We start from the raw sequence: 12842 nt of genomic DNA on the forward strand, positions 1-12842 counted from the left end.
GTACTAAGGTGAGGATTAAACCAAATTGAGTAGAGGTAAACAAGTGCATTACCTTAAAAGTTAATTCTTCCTGTAGGAGTACTCTAGATGGGGTAATTTTCGCAGAGACAAACCTAGCATAGGATTCTTCATTGGCTTTAGAAAGGAAATTTTTAGAAGTGTTTCTTGGTGGACCCTTAGTCAAAGACTTTTGGCGCTTGCTAGAACTTGCCATTAAAAGATCTTAAGAGAAGAAAGGTTTGAAACAGATGTGTGAAAGTGACAGTTCAGTTAAAAAATGCCGTCAATTTATGGAAAAATGACTGTTCGTACGAGACAAAATTTTTTTTTTGTCCCGTACGAATTTGATTCATCCCATACGAACAAATTTTATATGGACGAACAAATGAGTCAAAAAAGAAACAGCTTTTCGTAAACACACAACTTACGAAGTGTCCTTTCGTACAGACTTTTGACCAAAATGATTGTACAGACGAACACTTGTTCATCCGGACGATCAGAAATTTAATTCGTTTTAATGGCAGTTGAAAATCATCCCCCGTAATGAACCGACATGTGTTCATCTGGATGAACCAAAGGTTCGTATGGACGAAGTTCATATTAAAATTGTCTTATCCATTAAACTGCTTCATTCACTCGTCCCGTCGTTTGAAAATTTTTTTGTCCCGGACGATCGTGATGATCGTAAAGATGAATTATAATAAATCTGCTCTTAAAATGGTTCAAAATCACACAGTTTGTCATACTACAAAAATCGCCCCGTACGAAACGATTTCATCCCGGACGATGATAAAAAAAATTCAAAAACAAAATAAAATGAAATCATTCACACAAATCAAAATTAAGAAACACAACAACAACAAAATAAAAAATACAAAAATATTAACTCAAAAAAAATATCAATGTTGCAGAAAACATTTTTATTTATGCATTTAAATCAATCACACCAAGCCTTATTCTTAATGCACTAAAAGTATCAAAGGCTAATGGTTTTATAAAAATGTCTGAAAGTTGATTTACAGAAGAAACATGAGTGAGTTTAATTTCTCCTTTGGACACATGATCCCTTATGAAATGATGCCTTATGTCTATATGTTTGGTTCTTGAATGTTGAATAGAATTTTTATAAATACAAATAACACTAATGTTATCACAATAAATAGGAATAGTGCCTATAGATAATCCTAAATCAATCAACTGTTGTTTTAACCAAAATACTTGTGCCACAAAACTTCCTAAAGCAATATATTCAGCTTCAGCAGTAGATAGAGCCACTAAATTTTGTTTTCTACTAGACCATGAAACTAATGAATTTATAATGAACTAACATGTTCTAGAAATGCTTTTTTTATCCACTATATAGCCTGCAAAGTCAGAATCTGAATAACCAATAATTTCAAATGAAGAGCTAAACTTAGGATACCAAATTCCTAAGTTCTGAGTTCCTAATAAATATCTTAAAATCCTTTTTACCACTGTCAAATGTGGTTCTTTTGGATCTAATTGAAATCTAGCACACAAGCAAACAGTAAACATGATATCAAGTTGGCTAGCAGTCAAGTAAAGTAAAGATCCAATAATCCCTCTAAATTTCTTTTAATCAACAAATTTTCCTTTAAGATCTTAATCCAACTGAACTGAGAAACTCATTGGTGTACTAACAGGTTTAGTATTGTCCATTTCATATTTTTTGAGGATGTCCTTAACATATTTAAATTGGCTAAGAAATGTTCCTTCCTCAAGTTGCTTAATGCTAAAGCCTAGAAAGTAACTTAAGTCTCCCATTAGACTCATCTCAAATTCACTACTCATTGTTTTAGAAAAATCATCACAAAGATTTTTATTTGAAGATCCAAAAATGATACCATCCACATAAATTTTAATAATGAGTATATTCTTTCCAAATTTCTTCAAAAAGAGAGTTGTATCCACACTTCCTTTTTCAAAAGATCTTTCAAGTAGGAAGGTGCTCAACCTCTCATACCAAGCCCTAGGTGCCTGTTTTAATCCATATAATGCCTTTTTTAATTTGAAAACATGATTTGAGTATTTTGAATTTTCAAAACCTGATGGTTGTTCTACAAAAACATCTTCTTCAATTACCCCATTTAAGAAGGCACTTTTCACATCCAGTTGATATAATTTGAATCCTTTAAAACAGGCAAAGGCTAGCAAAATCGTAATTGCTTCAAGTCTAGGTACAGGGGAAAAAGTTTCTTCAAAATCAATCCCTTTAATCTGATTATACCCTTTAGCAACTAATCTAGCCATATTTCTAATGACTACTTATGAGTCATTCATTTTGTTTTTGAATACCCACTTAGTTCCAACAACACTTTGATCTTTTGGCCTTGAAGTTAATTCCCAAACTTTATTTCTTAGAAATTGATTTAACTCTTCTTGCATGGCCAATATCCAAAATTCATCATAAAATGCTTGATCAATATTAGTGGGTTCTATAGTTGAAATAAAGGCTGAATGATTGACTTCCTTGTTTAATCCACGCCTAGTTCTAGCACCCTCACTAGGTTCACCTATAATCAATTCCCTTGGGTTGTTTTTAGAAAATCTCAAATCTCTAGGCAAACTTTCTTCCAAGTTTATTCTATCAATCTTTTGGGAGTTATCCTCAATCTCATCTTCAATTACATTTGGCTCTCCCAAATTTCTAGATTCATCAAATACAACATGTGTGGTCTCCTCAATAATCAAAGTTCTTTTATTGAATACCCTATAAAATTTTCTAACATTTGAGTATCCAACAAAAATTCCTTCATCTGATTTTGGATCAAATTTTCCTAAGGCAGATTTATCATTATTATGAATAAACACCTTGCAAACAAAAACATGCAAATGTAACAAATTAGGTGTTCTACCTTTTAGCAACTCGTAGGTTATTTTATTTAATTTAGATCTTATGTTCAATCTAGTTTTGGTATATCTCTCACTAAGTTTTTTTGGGTAATCCTCCTAAGGTTCTTCATGCTAGAATGACAAAGTCTCCTATGCCAAAGCCATGATTCATCAAAAATAGTTTATAAACAAAAAGCAGTAGGAGTATGAATGCAATTTAAATCTAACATATAAACATTGTTTACCCTTTTTCCATTCAAAACATCTTTATCATTTAGGCTTAATATGCAGCTAGTGGGAAAAATTTTTACATAATAACCCTTATTACGTAGCTGACTTATACTTAACAAATTATGCTTTAAGCCTTCAACCAATAACACATTGTCTATAAAAAATTCTTTAAATTTCCAATCATACCTGTCCCAACCACCTTCCTTGTGGTGTTATCTCCAAGTGTAACCTTGCCTCCTGTCCTGGCTTCCAGCGTTATGAATTGAGAAGTATCTCCAGTCATATGCTTTGAACATCCGCTGTCCAGGTACCATATGCTCTCATGAGGTCTTGTGTGAGAGAAACCCTGCAAAATTATCAAATGTTAGACCTGGGAACCCAAACAAGTTTGGGTTCTCCTTTTAGCAATTTATAATCAGATGCATGTATGATATGTCTAAATTTATACATCTTAGGTCTCCACACCAAATTAGTTTTCATCTTCAAGGTACAGGTGTGAACTATATGTCCAAGCAATCCAGAATTATTATATTTAACATTACGAATAGGATTCCTAAGTCTTTTACCACTTATCTGTCTTTTTAGGGATTGCATAAATTTAGGATACAAATTAGGATTAGTAAAATCTTTAAGTCTGGGGGGTATCCTATTATCCTCTAGAGCTTTTATTTTCAACTTATAAAATGAATTCATATCTTCCAAGATTTGATTTGTATAATTCATTCGATATGTTTTGCTCTCTGATTCATCCTTAAATTTTTTAAATTCTTTTTCAAGATCAGCATATGATGACTTTAAATTCTCATGATTTTTATTCAAGTCATCAAATTCATCGAGTAGTTTTATGTGGTTGTCATCTATTAAAGCATGATCTTTCCTAAGGATTTCATGTTCCTTTTGAAGTTCTTCAAATTTTAAACTTACACTAGCATGCATTTTCTTTATTTCCTTATATGCATTATGCATATGTTCAAAAACTTCAAATAATTCATCATAAGTTAAGTCACTTACTTCTTCTTGATTTGACTGATTAAGACTATCTGCCATCAAGCAAAGATTGGTGACTTCTTCTTACTTTTTAATCTCTCATGAATATGAAGCTGAATCCACCCAGAAAGCTCTTTGAAACTTCTTCTTGCCCTTCTTTACAGTTGGTTTCTCCTCTACCTTCTCTTAGCTAGGAGTAGCTTTGTGTTTTGGGCAATCAGTCTTGATATGACTAGGTTTCCTGCATTCATAGCAAATCACATCATTATAAATCTTGCCATTTCTATTAAATTTACCTCTATTCCATTTATGGCGCCTATTCTGCTTCCTCTTCAGAAAGTTTCTGAATTGTCTAGTCATTAATGCAATGTCGTCTTCATCCTCAGGTTATGAGTGTTCACTCTTAGAATCTTCCACTTTTAGTGCTATGTTCTTTTCCTTTCGTGGTTCACCTGCATCAATCTTTCTTTGACTAACCCCTTGCTCGTAAGCAATGAGTGAACCAAGAAGATTGTCAATAGAATAAATGTTTAGATCTTTAGACTCTGTAATTGCAGTAATTTTAGCATCATAAGCAGTAGGTAAACAATGAAGAATCTTATTAACCATTTCAGCATTCGTTAGTTCCATACCAAGTGCATGCAAAGATCCTTGAGTCTTCTTTCAATAGGCACGAAGATCAATGACCAAAAAGATTTGGTGGCAGTCTAATTTGGACTATATATAGGAAAGACAAGAAAAACTGCCCAAAAACTATAAATTTTCAATTCTGTACGCAGTGGTTCGTCCCGTACGATCGTGGATCGTCCCGGATGATTTTACTTAAAATGTCAGAAATGATCCTAATGTATATTGGTACAAACTATGTTCGTACACGATCATCATCCCGTACAAACTAGGTTCATTCGGTACGAAATGGTTATTCCATAGGTTGGTTTCCAAATCCCTGCAGGACGTAACCAACTGAGGTAAGTCGATTCGGTTCGTCCTGGGACGAACAAGTTTCATCCTGGATGATTTTAAACAGAGAGTTTTGTTAAGGGTCAAAGGGTAATTTTGTCCTGTACTATTTTAAAAAGAGAGTTTCGTCCAGAGATGAACCATATATTTTGTCTGGACGAACAGTGCAAAGTGAAAATCCAGAGATGTTCGTGCCGGGACGAATATTAAATTCGTCCGGATGAATAGGACTTAGAAAAATTTTCTCGCTGCCTATTCGATCAATTTCTCTTCTGAGGGGTTAATTGACATGATCTTCCCGTACATATTATATTCATCCCGTACGATCAGTTCACAAAAGTTATTCCTCCAATATGTGTGTGTTGTGAATATTCACTCAATTATAATCACTCTCTCTCAATTCAAAAATGTTTTTAAAGCTTTTAATTTACAAATGATTCGATACTAAATTTGATTTGAAGTCATCATAGTTTGGAGTTGATTTTCCGGAAATGTTAGTACACACTAGAGCAAAAATAAATCTTCCAAAAAGTGTTAGGAGATATCTATACATAAAACAATAATATTTGAAATCATCAAAATAATACAAGTTGTACGAATGTAAAACATGCAAATAGCAACTCTCTTAACAACCTAACCTTTCCCACCTCTATGTTCTTGGTTGTAAAGTTTTCATTCTTAATAATTAGAAGTCACACTTAGGGATATTTGACCCAAAATTTAATGAAGGAGTGTTCTTATGATATTCCAGTATGGGGAAATCCTTTAGGGTGTTTAATAAGAGGACTTTGGTGGTAGAGGAGACTACATAGGTAGTGTTTAATGAAGCTGATCCTAAGAAATCTTGAGTTGATGATAAAGATGAAGTCGGAGATATTACCCATGGAGTTGAAAATTTAGAGAAGAGGGTAGAGGCCCAAAACACTAAAGGAGTAGGTGAGATTACCCAATGAGTAGAAATTGCAAATTTAGAGGAAAGGATTGAACCTACTCACACCTTGCTTAGAGATTGGAGATATTCCTTAAGTCATCATAAAGAACTGATCTTAGGAGACCCTTCTAAAGGTGTTAGGACTAGGCCTGGACTTAGGAAGGAAGTAAACCACTATGCCTTTGTCTAAATGACTGAATCCACCAACATCAATTAAGCCCTATCTGATGAGTTTTGGATCTTAGCCATGAAAGTGGAATTTAGCCAATTTGTTAAGAATGATGTTTGGGAGCTTGTAGAAAGGCCAAATGGACAAAGTGTATTTAGATCCAAACGGGTATTTAAGAATAAGATGAATGATTCTGGTGTGGTGGTTAGAAATAAGGTGAGATTGGTTACTAAGGGGTACAACCAAATAAGAGGAATTGATTTTGAGGAGACCTTTGCCCTTGTAGCTAGATTGGAAGCCATTAGAGTGCCACTAGCCTTTGCCTGTTATAAAGGATTTTTGCTTTTCCAAATAGATGTTAAGAGTGCCTTTTTAAATGGCTAATAAAAGAGGCTGTATTTGTAGAGCAATCCCCAGGTTTTGAGAGTTCCCAATTTCCAAATCATATTTTCAAATTAAAAAAAGTCTTATATGGATTAAAATAGGCACCCATAGCTTCGTATGAGAGGCTTACCACATTCTTGTTAGAGAGGGTGTTTACTAAGAGGAACGTAAACACCACCCTTTTTCTAACAAAAGTAGGAGATGAATTACTCATTGTTCAGATCTATGTCGATGATATACTTTTTGGATCTTCTGATAAAAAGCTATTTAATGATTTTTTTTAGAATAATGAGAAAGGAATTTGATATGAGTATGATGGAAGAGTTGTTTTACTTTTTGGGGTTTAGCATAAGAAAATTGGATGATGGAACCTTTTTAAATCAATCAAAGTACATAAATGACATCTTGAAGAAATATGTAATGGATAAAGCTAAGCCAATTAATACTCCCATGACATCCAATGTTCAGTTGGATAAAGAGCCAAATGGAAAATCTATTGATCATAAGAAGTACAAAGGGTTGATTAGATCTTTACTTTACCTGACTGCTAGCTGACTTGATATAATGTGTAGTGTTTGTCTCTGTGCTAGATTTCAAGCTGATCCTAAAGAATCCCACTAGATTGTAGATAAGAGAATTCTTAGATATCTCTTAGGTATCCAAAACTTAGGAATCTAGTATCCTAAACACAACACTTCTTTTGAGATTATTAAAAATTCTGATTCTGATTATACAGGATGTAGGGTAGATAGAAAGAGAACTTCTAGGACTTGCCAATTCATAAGATAATCTTTTGTCTCCTAGTCCAGTAGAAAGAAAAACACTGTTGCAATTTTCACTGCTGAAGCTTAGTACATTGCCTTTGGGAGTTATGTGGCCCAAGTCCTTTGGCTGAAGCAGCAAATTTTGGATTTAGGAATACCTATAGGCACAATTTCAATTCTTTGTGACACACTAGTGCCATTTATATTTCTAACAATCCTATCACATATTCATGGACCAAGCATATTGATATATGGCATCACTTTATTAGAGATCGTGTACTAAAAGAGACATTGAGTTATATCATGTGACGACTGAGTTTCAACTTGCTAGCATCTTTACTAAACCACTCGCATTTAACACATTTAGCCTTTTAAGGACTAGATTGGGTGTGATTTACATAAATGCAAGAACTTGATTCTTACTGATTTCTAAATTTTATTTATTGTTTGTTATTTTCTTATAGTTTTTTTACTTAATTTTTTTGTTATTCTATTCATATAATTCAATTATATTATTTTTCTTTATATGTTTTTTTCTTTCTGTTTTATAACTGTTGAATTAATATCTAATGACTTTTTTTATTTTTGAAATTTTCTAGTCAATGTTTGACATCCCTAAATCAGTTAAAGGGAGAAAAACCGTTAATTGTTTCCCTTCCTCTCTAACTTCTTTTAGTGGTGTAATTTTCTTTTCAAAACAAAATTCTATCTCAAATTAACAAATGGACTTTGAGATTGAGATCTTTTCAATCTTGTTATAGTAATCTATCTTATATATATAATGTTCAAAGTCTTTATATTACCTTTAGAATTTTCATAATCTTGTCATTGTATTTGTCATATGATTTTGATTATATTTTTTGGTTTATTCTTCCTTATATTAGAGAATGAGTTATTCTTCTCTAATATCTTGAAGATATACTCACAACTGAGATTATTTAAGCGTTTTGAAAAAGGGATCTAGCTTGCAAAAAATGACAAGGGAAAAAAATGAGCCCCAAAAGAAAAGAAAAATGAAAAGATGCGCAATGACCGCCAAAATAAATATTGAAAGATACACAAAGTTTATCAGAAATCAAAAGATGTGCAAATTTCCCCAATCATTTGATAGGAGGCATAAAATGAGCCTACGAAAAGCAAGCTTTCTTCTCTTTCAAACTTTTAAATCTTAGAAGAATTCATATGTCAATTGATATTTTTTAAAGGCTTGATTTCATAATTCTTGATCATGACTAATTACTTTGATATATTATTCTATAAAATATTTTTCTGGAACCAAGTTTTGAATGGATCTCTTTTTCTTATCCAATTGATTTTTCCGATTTTAAATTTTATTTTTAAAAGACAGTTTGCCCTGGGAGAAGTCTGAGCTAAGGCTAACAGGATTGGTTGTTCTACTATTTTTTAGATTTTGACAATATTAAACTCATTAATTCTTATAAATTTTTTATTCAATCACATGGAGAATTTATCATATTTAAGCTTTGATTAAAAAAAAAACTTTATGTTTTTTCGTTCCTTTTGATTTTTTTTTGTAATTTATTTTTATCTTTTATAGTTGATTTTCATGTTTTTGGGCCTTCTCTGATCATCTCAATTCATCCCCTAAATTTAAACTTTTTTTCACATCGTCCTGTATAATATTTTCAAACCACTCTCTAATAGCTGATTTCACTTCTCTTATTCTGATCGTCCTACACGATCCATTATTGTTCTGGCCAATCTAATCATCTTCTACTTCAATAATTCCTGATTGTCCTGGATGGTCCTCCTCGTCCTAGATGATCTTCACAATTTTTGGTCAATTATTTGTGATCATCCTGGATGATCCACCTATTCATCCGGGATGATCCATGTAGCAAAATTTGGCACACATTTTAAGTTTGTTCGGTATGATCCAATATTATCGATCATCCTGGATGATCTACCAAATCATCCTAGATGATCTACTTTTTCAACAATCATCTGGCTTGACTCCTCTAGATGATCGCCTGTGTCTTATCATCCCGGACGATGTCTGATTGTCCTTGACAATATTACCACCTTTTTGACCAATCATCTCATCCGTAATTATTTCACCATATTGTCTTGGATGATTCTATGATCATCCTGGATGATCATCTCATCTCTTTTTAAACTGTGGTTTACAAATGTTTTTTTCTCATCCAAGCCTTCTACTTTGATCTGTTTCTATATTTTCTCATACTCATGGCTGGAGGAAAGAGATCTAGAATGCCTTCTAGAAGCTCCTCGAGGGCCAATCTTGACCCTTGATTCTCCGAGGCAGCCAACCAAGACATTTTTCTGTGATACAAGATGGCCAGGATCACTTTATTGAAAACTGTCAACCCTCACATACTCTCTTATCCTGTCCTCAACTTATTTATGCACACATCTCTTACTGTTATCCTTAACTTACCATCCCGTTTAATTCTGAATTGCTACTCGAGTTCTTTCCTAGCCTTCACATCAACTCCTTCTTCACCACTCTTCAATCTTATATTAATAGGCATCCTATAGAAATCACATATCAAGACTCTCAAGAGCTCCTGCAGTTGTCAAAAATTGGAGAGAAGCTGTACATCTTATCTCAAGACCCTGATTATGATTGGGCTCTAGCCAATCACTTTCTAAGGAGCACTAATGCTTTCTATCATGTTGGAGAGTCTAGAAGCTTACTTAAAGATGATAGGACAATCCAATATGTCCTTCGTACCTCAGTCCTTCTAAAAGCTGGTGATTGCATTTAAATCACTCCACTCCTTTCGATCACCACTTTCTACATCATGGTCCACCATGAATTTAATGTTACTGATCTCATTTTTTTTTTACATTGAGCACCTGATGAGCATTAGAGATCTAGGACATAAAAGGAAGCCCAATCTTACCTTAGGACACATCATAACCTATGTCTTGAAATACAAATATAACCTCTAATATCATGCCCCACAAAATTTTCAGACTTCCTTCTACTCAAATATCCTTCCATGTTCTTCATAGTACTCATCTCCATTCAGGGCATGAGGAAGCTGAGGGAGCTGAGATGGAGGCGACTTCTGCACCGTTCCTGCACTTTCTTCACTCCTCTAGCACTATCAACTGGATCAACTGGTGGAGCGTTTTGACTAGTGGGAAGCTCACTTTAAATCCTATATTACTGCATAAGAGCAATAACATGCAGAGTATGTTGCTAGATTTGACTCTTATGTGGCTCACTAGCAGTACCAACACGACTAGGACAAGTGCTAGTTTGGAGAGCAGTTTGTCACTCTTTCCAGTTTCTTTCCGCCGCCACCACCACCACCATCTCCTTTGGATGATAAGGGGCCATCTTTCTTTTAGTTTATTTTCATGCTGTTGTTTATCCTTCTTATAGTCTACTCCAAGTTGGTAGTTTTTATTTCTTTTCTTTTTCCCTCCATATTTTTGTAATGTCAAAAGGAGGAGTAGCTATACTGTTCTAGTTTGTACTAGTTTTTGTATGTTGGTTAATTATACTATATATTTCCTTAGTAAAATTTGAACATCTAGTTTCACACTATTTTTATTGAACTGCTTTGAATAGTTTTTGTGTTTGCCATCATCAAAAAGGGAGAGATTGTTACAAATCTGATTTCAAGAAATATGATTTTGATTATAGCAAACATTTCATTTTTCCTATGACTTCCTTACCTACTAACATTTTAGGTCCACAAGATTAAATTGCAAATTAAATCAGCTCGAGATTAGGTAGATTGGGACTAAGTTAGTTTGTAATATGCGTCAAGTGTCTTTTACCCTTTCTTGAGTATATTATAAAAGTTATGGATCCAAATTCTAAGTAACCTTCCATACACACACTTTGAGAAAAAATTATGTCTATTTGCTTAGGTTTTCTATTTTTGATCACATTGTTCAGGACAATCCAAAAATCATCCTGGATGATTTGTTAAAAATAGAAACCCTAATTAGGGCATCTTGGTTAAGGCAGCCACAATTAAGTGAATCATCCTAGACGATATTATCATCGTCTAGGATGAGAGGATCAAATCAGAAAGAATCAGCCACCATATCTATTTAGGCATCTTTTATTTTTGGACATCGTCTAGGATATCGTCCTGGACCATACATCACAATTATGCTTAAATTAATCTAGTAATTAAGGAAAGTAATTAGGGTTTGATTACTTGACATATAACCATGGACAATCTCAGGATCATTCTGGATGATCAGTTAATAAACCTTAGTTCTTCTTGGATAATATATAATCGTCCTGGTTCTATTCAAGGCATTGCTCTAGATAATATGCACTGAAATGAACTAATCATCCGGGATGATCGAGAGATCGGCCTGAACGTTTAGGTTATTTTTATATCATCTAGACATCCATTCAGGGTGATGCTATGGATGATATTTTTTGTTTTGTGCTAATCATCCTGGATGATCGTGAGATCATCTTGGATGATAAAGCAATTTTTTCATCATCCAAGCATCCATCTAGTATGATGTGCTGGATGATATTTGATGGATTGAACTAATCATAAAGGATGATATACTATCATCTTGGATAATATTAACAAATTAACCTTTTGATCGTCCCAAATCATCCTGACTAATTAAGAAAAATTTGTATTGATCATACATGATGATCTTCAGATCATCCTGGACAATAATGTTGGTTTGTTTCAATTAGGAGCTATTCCAAAGCTCTTATATATAAGACCTCTTATTTTACCCAAGAGAGCATCCTTTGCTACTGTCTTGACCTAAGAGAGCCTAGAGGAGAGGGATAGAAAGGGAGAGAGAGAGGACCTTATGAGGGGGAGTTTGTGAGGGGTTTCATAAGGGTTTCTCCAAGAAAGGACCTGAGTCATCTTCTCCAGTCGTCATCCCTGGTTCCTCGGAGGTTAGAGAGAGTTCTACTTCAGCAATCAATCTAGGTTCTCTGCCTGCTTTCGGAGGAAGCGAAAGGAGTTTGTTTCTCTGCTTCATCAGTGTTAGTGAAAAGGAGGTTTGTAAAGGCTTCTCCGCCTTACTGTTGGAGCAAAAGAAGAGTCACTGAATTTAGTATAATACCTGGAGGAGAGGCTACGAGGAGTGGACATAGGTTAAGTTGACCGAACCACTATAAATTTCTATGTTCTTTATTACTAATTCTTCCACATTGAATTTCCACACTTCATTTTCTTTGTGGTGAATTTTGGTTTGATTTAAGTTTATGTTTTTTATTGAGAATTTTTTTAAAATACCAATTCATGCCCCCTCTTGGTTATCCTTGGCTAGTTCATAAGGGCGTAATATGCCTAACGAACTTTCAAATGCTAGTTGCTTGAGTGTTATTTGAATAAAACTATCCTCTAACCCAGCCCATATCTTTATTATATATGGCATCCTACTGGCCTAAGCGAGTCTTTATAAGATCAAATTGTTGATCAAAATGAGACTTAAGATGATCAAGTCGTTGGACCGTTTCTTGATAGAAATGATGCTCAAGTTTAGCAGTAGGTATATGTGCAGGTGTAAGAGCATGCGCTTCTCCTTCTCTAATTTTATCTCCCTCATTCGTTGGATCCTGATAAAAAGG

This window comes from Dendrobium catenatum, unplaced genomic scaffold (genome assembly GCF_001605985.2).
Source record: "Dendrobium catenatum unplaced genomic scaffold, ASM160598v2 fragScaff_scaffold_621, whole genome shotgun sequence".
In the NCBI taxonomy this organism is placed as follows: Eukaryota; Viridiplantae; Streptophyta; class Magnoliopsida; order Asparagales; family Orchidaceae; genus Dendrobium; species Dendrobium catenatum.